Below are 17,802 nucleotides of genomic sequence, written 5' to 3' on the forward strand. Positions count from 1 at the left end.
AAACCATTTAAGACCGAGGTAATCCCAAGGTTTGTCAGGGAAAGTGTTTACCAGGATGTCTACGTGACTAAACAGTAAACCACCAGCTTTCCTCCCCTACTGACTCAGTTCCTTTAGAATCTCACTGCTACCACCTTTCTTGTTTTGTGTGGTAAAACAATGACGTGCCTTAGCTGTCAGGTGGAGACAACCAGCACAGGGAGTACTCATTCCCTTAATTTCATTTTTTGGCAGTTCCCAAGCACACAGCAGCTGCTCAGGTATTGCAGTTAAGTTTTTTTAAATCTTTTTTTTTTTTTATTTTACAATACAATTCAGTTCTACATATCAGCCACAGATTCCCTTGTTCTCCCCCCTCCTGTTCCCTCCCCTTTTCCCCAGCCCACCCCCCATTCCCAGCTCCTCCAGGGCAAAGCCTCCCCAGAGGACTGAGATCAACCTGGTAGACTCAGTCCAGGCAGGTCTAGTCCCCTCCTCCCAGGCTGAGCCTAGCAACCCTGCATAAGCCCCAGGTTTCAAACAGCCAACTCATGCACTGAGGACAGGACCCGGTCCCACTGCCTGGATGCCTCCCAAACAGATCAAGCCAATCAACCGTCTCACCCATTCAGAGGGCCTGATCCAGTTTGGGGCCCCTCAGCCATTGGTTCATAGTTTATGTGTTTCCATTCGTTTGGCTATTTGTCCCTGTGCTTTATCCAACCTTGGTTTCAACAATTCTCGCTCATATAAACCCTCCTCTTTCTCGCTAATTAGACTCTCGGAGCTCCACCCGGGGCCTAGCTGTGGATCTCTGCATCCAGTTCCCTCAGTCACTGATGGGGTTTCTAGCACGACTATTAGGGTGTTTGGCCCTCCCATCACCAGAGTAGGTCAGTTGAGGCTGTCTCTCGACCATTGTCAGCAGTCTATTGTGGGGGTATCTTTGTGGATTTCTGTGGGCCTCTTTAGCACTTTGCTTTTTCCTGTTCTCATGTGGTCTTCATTTACCATGGTCTCCTATTCCTTGTTCTCTCTCTCTGTTCTTGATCCAGCTGAGATCTCCTGCTCCCCCAAGCTCTTATTCTCTCGACCCTCGCCATTCATTGCTCCCACTCATGTCCAGGCTGTTCATGTAGATCTCATCCATCTCTCCGTCATTGGGCGATCCCCGTGTCTTTCTTGGGGTCCTGTTTTCCAGGTAGCCTCCCTGATGATGTAAGTAGCAGTCCAGTCATCCTTGTTTTTTTTTTTTTTGAGTTAAGTTTTATTGTACTTATTTCATTCCTGACATAAAATATTTTTCTTGCAGGAAAACAAATAATAAAACCACTTCCATTTTTTTTCTGTTTTTAAACTCCTTTTCTTTCTGGAATCATATGCATGTAACTCTTGTGGTCAGTGCTAATGGACCTTTACTCTTTAGGGGCCACATTTTGAATATTATGTGCACACTTGTTCTTTGGAATGAATTCCAGTAATGGCTAAAAGATAAATTTATTTAAGAATGCATGGGGCCCAAAATGTTCCTTCTCAGGCTTCTACCCTCTTAGTGTTCTGTAGCATAAACTGACATCCAGGAGTTGTTGAAAAAGATTTGCAGTTGCCAATACATAAAGATGATGGTGTTGAAATGTCTCTTTTACTAGAAATACTTGTTACCTGATTATTTCTTGAGTTTTAAAAATGGAAATTAATTCATTATAGTCTTCCCAAACACCATCTTCTAGTATGATCTTACATTAAATTTATGTTTTAATTAAAATGGTGTGCTTAATACCTCAACATAATTTGCATGCCTCTGCTCAAGCTGTTACATCCTCTCACATCTTACTTTCTACCTCAATCACAGAATTCAAAGTCCAGGTCAGACCCTGTCTTTATCATTCATTGATGTCTCTTCCTCTTAATCCTTCTATGTACTCTAGCCCATGTTGTCTGTACAGCTTATGACTTGTGATAATATCCAGAACTCAAGTGGTAGGCAAATGTATGGCCTCCTTGTACCCCATCAGAGTTACTATGAATCCAGGCTCCTTTCATCATTTGATACATTTGAAAATTAAAATGTATCTATTCTGCTACAATAACCATGTCTTCTGTAATGGTTTCTGTCTATTTCAAAGAAAAATTTCCTTGAGGAGAGGGGGAAGACAACACTTATCTGTGGGTATAAGGACAGGTATTTAAATTTTGGTTAAGGATACTACTGGTTTAGTAAAGTGGAGGTTGTAGGTTCTCCTCCAAGATTCATTACTTCACTAGTCCTAGGTAGTTGACTAGGTTTCCAGACACTATAGAAAAGCACAGTCGATCAAAATGTAGAGTTGTTGGGCCCAGTGCTGATACATCTATAACACAGTTCCTGCACCTAAGGCTCAGGGATCATTGCAAGAGAGGGGGTGAAAGGATTGTAAGAGCCAGAGGAACAGGGAGTTTCATGTGAGATTGTGTCTTCTAGAAATGTCAGAACTTCCACCCATGAAGTCTCACAAACATGGCTGCTTAAAACATGACCTGAACAAGAATGACACCAATAGATCATGATAATGTGGATGGGGGGAAAACTCATGAAGCCTCAACCCTGACAAAGAACTACAGTTAGCTAAAGAATGCTGAGATGTAGTATTTCCCGGGGAACAGTACCCCAACCAATTGGTTGTCCAATACCAAATGGTCAGTCCTGAAAAGTATATGTAACAATAGATAGACCAAACATATTGTATTTATGTATTTATGAGTACATATGTATAAATACATACACATATATGTATATAGCAACAATTCAAGAAAAAGGGATTATAACTATGAAAGAGTGCAAGGGGAGTATATATGTGTGTTTGAAAGGAGGAAAGGGAAGGGGGAAATTACATAATTATACTATAATCTCAAAAAATTATTAAAAAGCAAATTAGATCTTGAAGATTTGGTTCCCATCCACAGATTCAGACAAAGTCTCCTCAGGTACTTTTGTGTTTCTGTAATATCTATTCTTAAAGATGGATGGAATCTACCCAGAACCTCAGTTATGGATCCCTAGTTTGTCCTTCCCCATGCCCTCCACCCCACCCACAATAATGATCTAGGAACACATGGAGTTCTGAGAACTGGACCCCATGCATGAATTTCCCCACCCCTGAGCAGTCTGCCTACTTGCCAGCCATCCCAAACAGTAATCAGCCCATGGACATAATGTTCTAGGACTGTGAACCCAGGTAGGGATCCTCAGATTGAGCACATCACCCAACCATTTACCAGCCACCCTACCCACCACATTTCACAGGGAAAGCATGGCATCCTGAGACTACGACTCTAGTAGTGGCGTCTGAGTCAGTCTGTCCACTGCCTGCTAGCCACACTGCTCATTGTGCTGTTCAGGGACAGTGTGGAGTCCTATGACAAGAAACCTCAAGTAGGGATATCCCAGACTCAGTCCATCTGCTCGTCAGCTATGCCACTCACCCACAGCACTCCAGGACTATAAGGATCTCTGATTCCTAGAATCCCAGGTAGGGAACCCCAGAGCCAGTCTGCTACCCCACCCACTAGGTACCTCATGACAGCATGGTGTCCTGTGTTCCAGACTCCAGATGGGGTTCCTTTAGCCTAACTGCGAACTCACCTTCTTCTGCCTGACGATGATGGTTTGGTGTCCTATAGAGTACCACTCACTATTATTGAGAGTGGCCCCATCTTATGCTACTTAAGGACCATCTGTAGAACCCTGTTGGCCCTTCACAGACATCTGAAGATTGGAATTAAGAATCTTCTAAGGCTAAAGAAGGTTTGTTCTTGAGCTCAGTTGCTTAACAATAGAAGTTGCACATATCCCTAGCTGAAGTGGGACTACTTAAGATACCTCATTCTCAAATCAACAGAGTTGTTGCAAGACAAAATCTAAAACCGTTCAGCTAGTCCACAACCAAGCAAGCTGGGGGTAACATCAAACAAGGATCCAAATATTCACTTAACAAAGGTGAAACTAGATACTCATACCAAGAAAAACCAACACCTAATTCCAGACCACCATCTTCTATTGCAAAAACACAACTAACATGGATAACTAAGAAAATATGTCTCCTTGTTTCCTAGTTTTTCTGGAGCTGTGGGTTGTAGAGGGATGTATGGATCACTCTGGGAAGGGGAAATAGATGAGATCTCCATGAGTAAACTGGGGGTGAGGGAGGTAGGGGGTGGGGGATGAGAACATAAGGGAACTTGATGGTCGAGCTGGAACAGGGACTGAATGGGAGAGTAATGAAAGAGATACCACGATAGAGGGAGACATCATGGGGATAGGGAGAAACCTGGTGCTAAGGAAGTTCCCAGGAATCCACAAGGATGACCCCAGATTAGACTTGCAGCAATAATGGAGAGGGTGCCTGAACTGGCTTACCCCAGTAATCAAATTGGTGAATACCCTAACCATCATCATAGAACCTTCATCCAGTAACTGATGGAAGCAGATGCAGAGATCTATAGCCAAGCACCAGGCTGAACTCTAGGAGTCCAGTCAAAGAGAGAGAAGGACTCTATGAGCAAGGGGCATCAAGTTCATGATGGGGAAACCCACAGAGACAACCAAACCAAGCTAGTAGGAACTCATGTACTTTAGACCAATAGCTGTGGAGCTTCCATGGAACTAGACTAGTCTTTCTGCATAAGAATACAGTTGTGTAGCCTGATCTGCTTAAGGGCCGTTGGAGCAGTAGGATCAGGATCCATCCCTGGTGCATGAGTTGGTTCTTTGGAACCCACTACCTATGGTGGAACACCTTGCACAGTCTTGATACAGGGGGAGGGCTTAGACCTGCATCAACTGAATGTACTAGGCTCTGCTGACTCCCCATGGGAGGCCTTACCTTTTTAGAAGAAGGAATAGGGGGGGTAGGTTGGGGGAAAAGGCTTGGGGGTCTGGAGGAGGGAAGAGAAGGGGAATCTGTGGTTGTTATGTAAAATGAATAAAAGATTTCTTAATTAAAATAAAAAGAAAATAGGTCTCCTTAAGAAATTATTACCCTCATTGTAATGTTCTCTGAGAAAAACAATCTAATTGATTAAGATAATGATTTCCCAATAGCAATTATAAATATGTTCAAGGAACACAAATAGGGTCTGAATAAATACCTTAATGAAGACCACAGGAATACAGACAATTGAATGACATATTGAAAACAATTCAAGATATGAAAATAAAATTTAATAAAGAGGGTCTCTGAAGAAAAGCCAAAATATTATAAAACTTGAAGAATTTCAGTCAAAAAGCTCAGAGAAAAGCCTGACCAGAAGATTTGAGACCCTGTAGAAGAGGGAATATCAAGTCTCAAGGTCAAAGTGAGGCACTGTATCACTCAGTCGATGAAAACTTAACAATCTAAAAAAAAGGAACTCCATGCAAGAACTCTGATAGATAATAAAAAGATCAAACCTATGAATAATAGACATAGAGGAAGAAATACAGATCAAAGGCACAGAAAACATTTCCAACAAAATCATAGAAGAAAATTTCAAGAATTATGAAATGAGGACCCTATCAAGGTTTGAAAGGCATATAGAATACCAAATAGAACTAGGAAAGAAACTCCTACATCACATAATAATCAAACACTAAATGTATTGAATTTTTTAGTTTAGAAATTTTTATTGAAAACTGCAAGAAATAAAGACCAATTCACATATAAAGGCAGGCCCATAAGAACAGCATCTTGATTTTTCAATGGAGACTTTGAAAATCAGAAGGGATTAGACCAACTTTTCACTGATCTCAGATTCAAACCTAGAGTATTGTATGCAAAACTATCAGTCATAGTTGTAGGAGAAATAAAAAGTTTCACTGTTAAAAACAGATTTAAGCAACTTATATTTACCAAACTAACCCTTTAGAGGATACCAGAAAGAATACATCAGTCTGAAGAGATGTTTTAAATACACCAAGGAGGGCACAAGGAATAAACAATTCCACAATAGTTCATCAAAAGAGATCTAAAAAATACAAATGAAAATGAAGACAAAAATTAATAAATGTTATTTAGTAATAACCTGGAATATCAATAGTCACTGTCTCCCTTCCTCTCCCCAAAATATATTGGATTAGATAACATAATCCATCTTTTGGTAGAGCATACCTCACCATCAGTAGACAGCACCATAGGGTAAAAGGATGCAAAAAGCATTTCTAAGCAAATGGAGCTAAGAAATAAGCAGGGTTAATTATGATACTATAGTTCAAAATAGACTTAAAACCAAAACTAGTTAGAAGAAATAGGAAAGGACAATTCATACTTACTAATGAAAAATCCACCAAAAGGATATTATAATTCTAAACATTTAAACACCTAATACAGGCACACACAATTTAGCAAAAGAAATACTATTAGATCTAAAATTTCAAAGTGAACTTTAATAATGATAAAGGGGTGGCTTCAATATTCCACTCTCAGCAATAGATCATCCAGACAAACAAAACAAAACAACCCCAAAACAAAACAACAAAAACAAAAACAAAAACAAAAAACAAAAATCCCACAAAAACCTTTGTAGTGAAACTCTGGAGTTAAATGAAATAAATCAAATATATCTACTAGACACAGAACATTCCACCCAAATGCTAATAATACACTTTCTTCTCAGCCGCCCATGAAACTTCCTCAAAAATTGACCACATATTAGTATACAAAACATGTCTCAACAAATTTAGGAAATTTGATAACCTGGTTAGGAATGATAACCTGGATTTTATTTGACCACAAAAGAATAAAGCTGGATGCAAAGCAAAACATAAAGAAAAACAAAACTAGAAATCTCAGAACATACGTGAATTCATGGAAACCAGGCAATATACAACTGAATGAAAAATTTGGCTAAAGGAAAAATCAAGAAGGAAATTTAAAATAAATCCTAGGAACTGAATGAAAATAAAGACAATATAATATAGCCAAATCCATGAGACAGAATGAAGACAGTCCTAAGAGGAAGGTGTACACTAAGTGCATAGATAAAAATTTAGAGATTAAATGTTAATAACTGAATGATGTTCCTGAAGGCATCAGGAAAACAGGAACAAACAAAACTCAGAAATAATATTCAGGAAGAGACAATATAAATCAGGGCATATACTAAGTAGAGATAAATAAGAAAATAAAAACAAAAAACCAATGCAATATAAAGAACTGATGAAATGAAGAGTTGGTTCTTTGAAAAAATTAACAAGATTTACAGCTACCAAAAGAGAGAGGGAACCCAACTTAATAAAATAGAGGAAAAGGCAAACAATAAACAGATTGTGGCTGGAGAATTTCTCTCCAGCTCCCACCAAGCCCCAGCAGTCTGACAGCCCACTTATAATATGAACACACAGATGCTTATATTATTTACTAACTGTATGGCCATGGCAGGCTTCTTGCTAACTATTCTTATAGCTTAAATTAATCCATTTCCATAAATCTATACCTTGCCACATGGCTCATGGCTTACCAGTGTCTTCACATGCTGCTTGTCATGGTGGCAGCTGGCAGTGTCTCCCTCTGTCTTCCTGTTTTCTCTGTTCTCTGTTAGTCCCGCCTATACTTCCTGCCTGGCCACTGGCCAATCAGTGTTTTATTTATTGGCCAATCAGAGCAACACATTTGACATACAGACCATCCCACAGCACTTCCCCTTTTCTCTATTTCTCTCTTTCTCTCTTTCTTTCTCTCTTTCTTTCTTTCTTTCTTTCTTTCTTTCTTTCTTTCTTTCTTTCTTTCTTTCTTTCTTTCTTTTTCTTCCTTCCTTCCTTCCCTCCCTCCCTCCCTCCCTCCTTCCTTCCTTCCTTCCTTTTTTTTTTAAAGGAAGGTTTTAACTTTTACACATCTCCAAAGCCAGATTGGTATATTTGGAAATTTGGGCATAGCTTCTTTTACTATTTCCTGCTGGAGGGGGGCACTGTATCTTATGGGGACACAAAGAAAATTTTAGGATTATGGAGTAGTCCATGAGGGTGTATCATCTGAGCCAGTTGCCTTGAATCCGATCTGGATATTGGATTATCTGGGCCATGGTGTCACCAGAGACCTTTCAGGGGGTCTTGGCTGGTCAAACCTGATGTATCTTAATCTGGAACAAATCCATAGCCTCTGGCTTTCTGTGGAAACAAAAGCAGAGCCTCCTTTCCAAAGCAACATATCCTTACATCCAAGTTTTGAAGTCAAGGTACCTTTAAAATATACATTTTGGCATAACTCAACAGCTTTTGCAATCAAATGTTTTTCTTCAGTTACAAATATCAAAGAGAACATAATACAGATTCTCTGTGTGGTAGCCATCTTTATGTGGCTTATTTTTTATATTACCTTGAGCCTATCGCTTTAAACTGTAGCCTTCTAAGCCTGAAACGGTACTGGCACCATGGCTGCTGGCTCCACCCCCTTCAGCTTCCCAACATGGTGGTAGTACATTTTCTGTCAGCTCTGGGAGCCATCAACTCCCACAGCAACAGATACTGAAGAAATTTGGATAATCATAAGGACATACTTTAAAAAAATCTATATTCTTCTGAACTGGAAAATCTCAAAGAAATGAATGAATTTCCAGATATATATGACTTGTCAAAATTAATGAAATAATTTTAATGAAATAAAGTAAATAAGTTAAATAGACCCATAACAATCAATGAGATAGAAGCAGCAAGTAAAAATTTCACAACTAAAAAAGCCTAGAGTCAGATGGATACAGCACAGAACTCTGCCAGACCTTCAGAGAAGAACTGACATAAACTCTCCTCAACCTATTCAACAAAACAGAATAAATAGTTCAAAAATTCATTTCACAAAGCCAGTATGATCCTGATACCAATACCAAAGACTCAATAAAAGGGAAAATTATAGGCCAATCTCCCTGATGAATGTAGTTGTAAAAATTCCCCCAAAATACTTGTACAACAGATTTATTTATTTATTTATTTATTTATTTATTTATTTATTTATTATTTTTACTGCAGTAATTGTTTATTTTATCTGTTTTTATTAAGAAAATTTCTACTCACCCTACATACCACCCACAGATTCTACCTCCTTCCTCATCCCACCACCCAGCACTCCCTCCCAACCCCCCCTCCCCACATCCTCCAAATCAAGGTCTCCCATGGGGAGTCAGCAGAGCCTGGCACACTGAGGAAGCCCCTCCATGCTGCACCAAGGCTGCGCAAGGTGCCACACCACAGACATAGGCTCCCAAAAGCATGCCCACATACCAGGGATAGATCCTGATCTCCCCGCCAGGATGTCCTCCAAACAGTTCAGGCTAAACAACTGTCTCCCATATTCAGAGGGCCTAGTCCAGTCCCATGGGGGCTCTACAGCCACTAGTCCACAGTTCATGGGTCTCCACCAGTGTGGCCGGTCATCTCTGCATGTCTTCCCATCATGATCTCGATATTCCCCAGCCTGCACAATCCCTCCTCTCTCCCATAGACTGGATTCCAGGAGCTCAGCCTCGTGCCCAGCTACAGATCCCTGCATCCACCCCCATCAGTCACTGGATAAAGGCTCTATGATAACAGTTAGGGTATTCACTAGACCGGTCACCAGAGTAGACCAGTCCAGGCACCCCCTCGATCACTGCCAGCAGTCCAAGGTGGGGTCATCCTTGTGGATTCCTGAGAGCTTCCCCAGCACTCTGCCTCTTCCCACTCCCATGATGTCTTCATCTATCATGGTATCTCCTTCTCTGCTCTCCCACTCTGTCCTGCTCCATCTCGATCCTCCCATTTCCCTATATATTCTCACCCCCCATTCCTTGCCCTCTGCCACCCCCTTACTCCCAGGCTGCTTATGCAGATCCCATCCACTTCTACCTCACTGGGAGATCCCTGTGTCCCTCCCAGGGTCCCTCCCTGTCAGTTAGCCTCTCTGGAGTCATGGGATGCAGTCTGGTCATCCCTTGCTGTACATCTAGTATCCACTTATAAGTGAGTACATTCCATGTTTGTCTTTCTGAGTCTGGCTTACCTCACTCAGGATGATATTTTCTAGTTCCATTCATTTGCCTGCAAATTTCATGATATCATTTTTTTTTTACTGCTGCGTAGTACTCCATTGTGTATATGTGCCACATTTTATTTATCCATTCTTCAGTTGAGAGGAATCTAGGTTGTTTCCAGGTTCTGGCTATTATGAATAATGCTGCTATGAACATAGTCGAGCATGTGTCCTTGTGGTATGACTGAACATTCCTTGGGAATATGCCCAAAAATGGTATAGCTGGGTTTTGAGGAAGATTGATTCCCAATTTTCTGAGAAACTGCCATACTGATTTCCAAAGTGGCTATACAAGTTTGTGGCGCCCAACCTGTTGGCAAGAATTTCCACCTAAAACCTGACTAAAAAGATTCTAAAATGGAGCTAAAAACAGTTCCTAGTTTTTTCTCTCAAGTTAGTAGCAGCCTGCGTGTTTGAGATACTATGGCTGGTTCCTAGCATGTGCGCTCGACCTGCAGTATGGCGGGAATGAGGCCTCTGCAAGTGGCACATTAAGCTGTGTGGTGGATTTAGCCTTTGCTAGTACAAAACAAAAAGAGGTTTCTGGGTACATGCTGCTTTGATAGAAGCATAGACCCACTATTTCTGAGAGTTGATGGCTCCCAGAGCTGGCAGAAAATGTACCACCGCCATGTTAGGAAGCTGAAGTGGGTGGAGTCAGCAGCCACAGCTCCATTTCAGGCTTAGAAGGCTGCAGTTTAAAGCAATAGGCTCAAGGTAATATAAAAAATAAGCCACATAAAGATGGCTACCACACAGAGAGGATTATGTCCTCTTTGATATTTGTAACTGAAGAAAAACATTTGATTGCAAAAGCTGTTGAGTTATGCCAAAATGTATATTTTAAAGGTACCTTGACTTCAAAATTTGGATGTAAGGATATGTTGCTTTGGAAAGGAGGCTCTGCTTTTGTTTCCACAGAGAGCCAGAGGCTATGGATTTGTTCCAGATTAAGATACATCAGGTTTGACCAGCCAAGACCCCCTGAAAGGTCTCTGGTGACACCAAGGCCCAGATGATCCAACATCCAGAACCGTTTCAAGGCAACTGGCTCAGATGATACACCTTCACGGACTACTCCATAATCCAAAAATTTTCTTTGTGTCCCCATAAGATACAGTGCCCCCCTCCAGCAGGAAGTAGTAAAAGAAGCTATGCCCAAATTTCCAAATATACCAATCTGGCTTTGGAGATGTGTAAAAGTTAAAACCTTCCTTAAAAAAAAAAAGAAAAGAGAAAGTGCTGTGGGATGGTCTGTATGTCAAATTGCTCTGATTGTTCAATAAATAAAACACTTTTTTTGCCAGTGGCTAGGCAGGAAGTATAGACAGGACTATCAGAGAGGAGAAAGGAGGGAACAGGAAGACAGAGGGAGACACTGCCAGCTGCCACCATGACAAGCAGCATGTGAAGACACTGGTAAGCCACGAGCCATGTAGCAAGGTATAGATTTATGGAAATAGATTAATTTAAGCTATAAGAACAGTTAGCAAGAAGCCTGCCATGGCCATACAGTTTGTAAGCAATATAAGTCTCTGTGTTTACTTGGTTGGGTCTGAGCAGCTGTGGGACTGGCATGTGAGAGAGATTTGTCCTGACTATGGGCAAGGCAGGAAAACTCTAGCTACAAGTTTGCATTCCCATCAACAGTAGAGGAGTGTTCCCCTTGCTCCACATGTTCTCCAACATAAGCTGTATTCAGTGTTTTTGATCTTTGTCATTCTTATGGGTGTAAGATGGTATCTCAGAGTAGCTTTGATTTGCATTTTCTTGGTGACTAAGGATGTTGAGCAATTCTTTAAGTGACTTTTGGCCATTTGAGATTCTTCTGTTGAGAATTCTCTGTTAAGCTCTGTAGCCCATTTTTAAAATTGGATTGTTCAGTATTTTGAAGTCTAGCTTTTTGAGTTCTTTATATATTTTAGAGATCAGCCCTCTGTCAGATGTGGGGTTGCTGAAGATCTTTTCCAATTCTGTGGGCTATCTTATTGACCATGTCCTTTGCTCTACAGAAGCTTCTCAGTTCCAGGAGGTCCCATTTATTAATTGTTGCTCTCAGTGTCTGTGCTACTGGTGTTATACTTAGGAAGTAGTCTCCTGTGCCAATGTGTTCAAGATTACTTCCTACTTTCTCTTCTATCAAGTTCTGTGTAACTGAATTTATGTTGAGGTGTTTGATCTACTTGGTCTTAAGTTTTGTTCATGGCAACAGATATGGATCTATTTTCAATCTTCTGCATGTTGACATCCGGTTATACCAGCACCATTTATTGAAAATGCTTTCTTTTTTTCCATGGTATAGTTTTGGCTTCTTTGTCAAAAATCAGGCATTCATAGGTGTGTGGATTAATGTCAGGGTCTTCAGTTTGATTCCATTGGTCCACATGTCGGTTTTTATACTGGTACCAAGCTGATTTTATTATTGTAGTTCCATAGTAGAGCTCGAAGTCAGGGATCGTGATGCTTCCAGAGGTTGCTTTATTTTAGCGGATTGTTTTAGCTATCCTAGGTTTTTGTTTTTTTTCCATATGAAGTTGACTATTTTTCTTTCCAGATCTGTGAAGAATTGTGTTGGGATTTTGATGGGGATTGCATTGAATCTGTAGATTGCTTTTGGTAAGATTGCCATTTTTACTATGTTAATTCTACCTGTGCATGAGCATGGGAGATCTTTCCATTTTCTGATATCTTCTTCATTTTCTTTCTTCAGAGACTTAAAGTTCTTATCATACAGGTCTTTCACTTGTTTAGTTAGAGTTACCCTAAGGCATTTTATATTATTTGTGGCTATTGTAAAGGGTGATGTTTCTCTGATTTCTTTCTCAGCCCATTTATCATTTGTATATAGGAGGGCTATTGATTTTTTTGAGTTAGTCTTGTGTCCTGCCACCTTACTGAAGGAGTTTATCAGCTGTAGGAGTTCCCTGGTAGAATTTTGGGGGTCACTTATGTATACTATCATATCGTCTGCAAATAGTGAAAAAGTTTGACTTCTTCCTTTCCAATTTATATCTCCCTGATCTCCTTTTGTCTTATTGCTCTAGCTAGAACTTCAAGTACTATGTTGAATAAGTATGGGGAGAATGGACAGCCTTGTCTTGTTCCTGATTTTAGTGGAATTGCTTTGAGTTTCTCTCCATTTAATTTGATTTTGGCTGTTGGCTTGCTATAAATTGCCTTTATTATATTTAGATAGGTTCTTTTGTACAACAAATTTAAGAGCATGCGAAAAAGAATTATTTGCCATGATCAAGTGGTCTTCATCCTAGAAATACAGGGATGGTTCAGAATACATCAATCATAAACTATAGTCTACCACATAAACAAACTCAAGGACAGAAACCACCTTTATCATCTCATTAGATGTAGAAAAGATCTTTGAGAAATCCAACATCACTCATAATCAAAGTCTATATTATCTAGGGATATAGGACATATTTCAACACAATAAAGGCAGTAGATGACAAGTTCACAGTGAACATCATGCTAAATGAGAAAAGCTAAAAATATTTACATTAAAATCAAAATCAAGACAAGGTTGTCCTCTGTCCTGTTGAATATAGCATTTGCAGTCCTAGCCAAGTAAAGGAGATTTCAAGGGATACAAATTGGAAAAGAAGTCAGAACATCCTTACTTCAGAAGATATGATTCTACACACAAAAGCCCCCAAAGAGTCCACCAGAGCAAAGTAGCAGAACACAAAATTAACTTACAAAAATAAGTCGCTTCTTTTGACCCATCTTCCTTCTCCCCTTTTATTAAAAATAATTTTTTTCTCATATAATATATAGTGATTATGGATGCCCTTCTCTCTACTCCTTCCAGTTCCTCCCTATCCTTTCCCACCCAGATCTACCCTCTTTTTGTTTCTCATTAGAAAACAAACATTCAAAGGGATTATAATATAATGTGAAGCGATATGCTCTAATAGACATAATATAATAAGATAAAACAAAAACTAACATATTGAAATAGGACAAAACAAAGAAATAGAAAGAAAACAGCTCAAGAAAAGACACAAGAAACAGACATAGTTGAAGAGACTCACTTGTTTGCATACCCATGAATCACGTAAAAACACAAAACTGAAAACCATACTATAACATAAAGGATCTGTAGGGTAAAAAGAGAAAAAATAAACAAACACATACACAATATATAAATCAAATAAAAAATAAAAAAGATTTTAAAAGAGTCCTGACATGGCATTATGAGACAAGGAACTTCCAAAGATGTCGCTGAGTTCATTTTCTGTTGGCCATCTACTTTTGGGCATGCAGCCTATCCTTAAGAGCAGTTTGTTTCTCTAGTGAGACTCCCATGAAGAAAATGAAATTTTCACTTGCAAGTGGTTATTAATTGGAAATAAATTCTGGGTTAGAAATGGAGGCATGTGTCCACTTCTCCTTTTAGCTCTAGGACCCCATTTAGTGCAAATCTGTGCAGGACTGTGTATGTTACCTCAGTCTCTGTGAGTTTATAAGTGCTTCAATCTTATTGGTTTAGAAGGCATGTTTCTTTGGTGTCTTTCATACCCTCTACCTCTTACACTTTTTCTGTCTCCTCGTCCATAGGGTTCTCTGATTCATGAGGGAAGGGATTTGATAGAGACATCCCATTTAGAACTGAGTGTTCCAAGTTCCCTCACCCTATGTATATTGTCTGTCTATGGGTTTCTGTATTTGTTCCCATCTGCTGTGGGAGGAAGCTTCTCCAATAATGGCTGAGCAAGGCACTGATTTACAAGTATAGTAGAATGTCATTAAGAGTACTTTTTTTTCTGGGAGGTGGTGGCACACAATTTTAGTCCCAGCACTCGGGAGGCAGAAGACAGGAGGATCTCTGTGTGCTCAAGGCCAGCCTGGTCTACAGAGCCAGTTCCAGGACAGGGTGCAAAGCTACACAAAGAAACCCTTTCTCAAGAGTATGTTTCTTTCTACATATTTAGTAGTATTAGTTTTTACCTTAGGTCCATGTGTAGCTAGAAGTTTCTCCAGTCCAGAAAAACTTCCAGCTACATCCATGGGCTATCTAGTCTCTGGTTCTTGATCATCCAAGCAGTGCCAGGTATGAGTTCCATCTTGTGGAACAGGCTTTAAGTCAAATCAGATATTGCTTGGTTACTCCCACAAGCTTTATGCCACCATTGCACTAGCATATCTTGCAGGCAGGACATCATTGTAGATCAAAGGATATGTGGTTCTACAACTGAAGAAACACGACACCTAGTTCATTGTGTTGGAATTTTCATGGGGATTGCATTGACTCTACAGATTGGTTTTGGTAGGACAGCCATTTTTACTATGTTAATCCTACTGATCCATGAGTTTTTATCATACAAGGCTTTTACTTGCTTGGTAAGAGTTACCCTAAGATATTTTATGTTATTTGAGGTTATTGTGAAGGTTGTTGTTTCCTTGGTTTCTTTTTTAGTCTGGTCGTCATTTGTATCTAGGAAGGCTACTGATTTTTGTGAGTTAATTTTGTATCTAACTATTTTCTCAGTTCTATCTGAGAAGGAAATTAATGGCTCCATGAGAGAGAAAAAAATAAATTTCTTATTTTTCTTCAGGGGTAAAGATACTGGTAAGTTGCCCAAGATTCAATAAATACCCATGCACATGTAAGCAACTTTAATTAAACTCAGTGGGTTATTCAAAACAAGAAAGAGCAAAGGAGCTCACAGAGACTGAACCGACAATCAGAGAACCTGCATGGATCTGACTTAGGCCCTCTGTATATATGTTGTGGTTGTGTTGCTTGGTCTTCTTGTGGGACTTCTAAAAGTGGGAGTGGGGGCTATCCTTGACTCTTTTTTTATTTAATTTTTTTCATTTTATATACCAACCCCTGTTCCTTCTCCCTCCACTTCTCCTGCTCCTCCTTCCACCCCCCATTCTATCACCACCCCCTCCTCATAGGGGGTAAGGCCTTTCTTGGGTATTTAACACAGGCTGGCATACCAAGTTGGGGCAGGACCAAGTCCCTCTCCCCTGCATCAAGGCTGAGTAAGGCATCTCACCATAGAGAATGGGTTCTAAAAAAACCAGTTCATGTAGCTGGGATAAGTCTTGGTCTCATTGCCAGGGAACCCACAAACACATCAAGCCACACAACTGTCACCCACATTCAGATAGCTTAGTGCAGTTCCATGCAGGCTCCCCAGCTGTCAGTCCAGAGTCCATGAACTCCCACTAGATTGGGTCAGCTGTCTCTGTGGTTTTCCCCACCATGATCCTGGCCCCCCTTGCTCCTATAATTCCTCCTCCCTCTCTTCAACTGAACTCCATGAGCTTGGGGAAGTGCTTGGTTGTGGGTCTTTGCATCTGCTTCCATCAGTCACTGGATGTAGGTTCTATAATAACAGTTAGGTTAGATACCAATCAGAGTACAGGGAAAGGATAGTTCAAGCACCCTTTCCACCACTGCTATGAGACTTAGCTGGGCCCATCCTTGTGAGTTCCTGGGGATTTCCCTAGCTCCAGATTTCTCCCCAACTCCTCAAAGGTTCACTTTGTCAAGATATCTCTCTCATTGCTCTCCCTCTTCATCCCTCTCCCAACTCAGCCATCTCAAACCCTTGTGCCCACCTCCCATCCCCTGCCTTCCACTTCCCTCTCCCAGTCTATCCAGGAGATCTTAACCCTTTCTCCTTCCTGGGGCTGTCCTTGACTCTTTTGTCTGCATTTGGGACCCCTTTCTTCCTACTGGGTTGCGTCATCCATCCTTAATAGGAGGGGAGGTACCTAGTCTTTTTTTTTTTTAATGGGGGAAGTAAATAGCATTTATTGAATTCCTACAATATCCTTGGCACACTGGCACGCATTTCATAAACTTTTAAAATATTTGAAACTTATTTTATTTATTTCCTTTTTTCTTATATTTTTTTTGTTTTTCTTTATTAAAAAATTTTCTACTCACTCCACATACCATCCACAGATCCCACCTCCTTCCTCCTCCCACCCCCCAGCCCTCTTTCCCAAGCCACCCCACATCCCCACATCCCCCAAATTGAGGTCTCCCATGGGGAGTCAGCAGAGCCCAGAATACTGAGCCTAGGCAGGTCCAAGCTCCTTCCCACTGCACCAAGGCTGTGCAAGGTGTCACACCACAGGTACCAGATTCCCAGAAGCCTGCCCATAGACCAGGGACAGATCCTGATCCCCCTACCTGGGTGCCCTCCAAACAGTTTGAGGCAAGCAACCATCTTCTGTATCCAGAGGGCCTAGTCCAGTCCCATGGGGGCTCCACAGCCACCAGTCCACAGTTCATGTGTAGCAGGAATCTTAAAAGTTCTTATTAATAAAATCAAACCTGAGGCCAGTTATTGGGGTGAATACTGGAAGGTCAGAGAGACAGAATAAGCCACAGCTATCTCACCTTGCCAATTCCTCAGCTGGTCCTGTTTCCTCAGACTGGAGGCCTCTGAGTCCTCATCCGGAATGGGTCTCAGCTGAACTGCTGCTCGAAAGCCTGAAGCTTAACCAGCCACATGCTTAACCAGCCAAATGCTTAACCAGCCAAATGCCTAACCAGCCAAAATGCCTAACCAGCCAAATGCCTAACCAGCCAAATGCCTCTAGTTTCTGGTCCTCACGCCTTATATATCTTTTTGGTTTCTACCACCACTCCCTGGGATTAAAGGCTGGCTTTCTGGGATTAAAGGCGTGTCACCATGCTTGGCTATTTCCAATGTGGCCTTGAACTCAGAGATCCAGAGGGATTTCTATCTCTGGAATGTTAGGATTAAAGGTGTGAGTGCCACCATTTTCTAGCCTTTGTATCTAGTGGCTGTCTGTTCTCTGACCC

The 17,802-nt window shown here is 40.8% G+C and overlaps 1 protein-coding gene across 1 annotated transcript in view; it reads right to left on the reverse strand.

The window, feature by feature from the left end:
* The window catches only part of LOC114707259 (chitinase-like protein 3), a 35,132-nt gene extending 17,724 nt beyond the window's left edge, over positions 1-17,408 (reverse strand). Inside the window, exon 1 of the mRNA XM_037206975.1 lies at positions 17,374-17,408. The gene's annotated coding sequence lies outside the window, so the exon portion shown is untranslated. The remainder of the gene's footprint in view (positions 1-17,373) is intronic.
* Between the last annotated feature and the right edge of the window lie 394 nt (positions 17,409-17,802).

Source organism: Peromyscus leucopus, chromosome 6 (assembly GCF_004664715.2).
Source record: "Peromyscus leucopus breed LL Stock chromosome 6, UCI_PerLeu_2.1, whole genome shotgun sequence".
NCBI lineage: Eukaryota > Metazoa > Chordata > Mammalia > Rodentia > Cricetidae > Peromyscus > Peromyscus leucopus.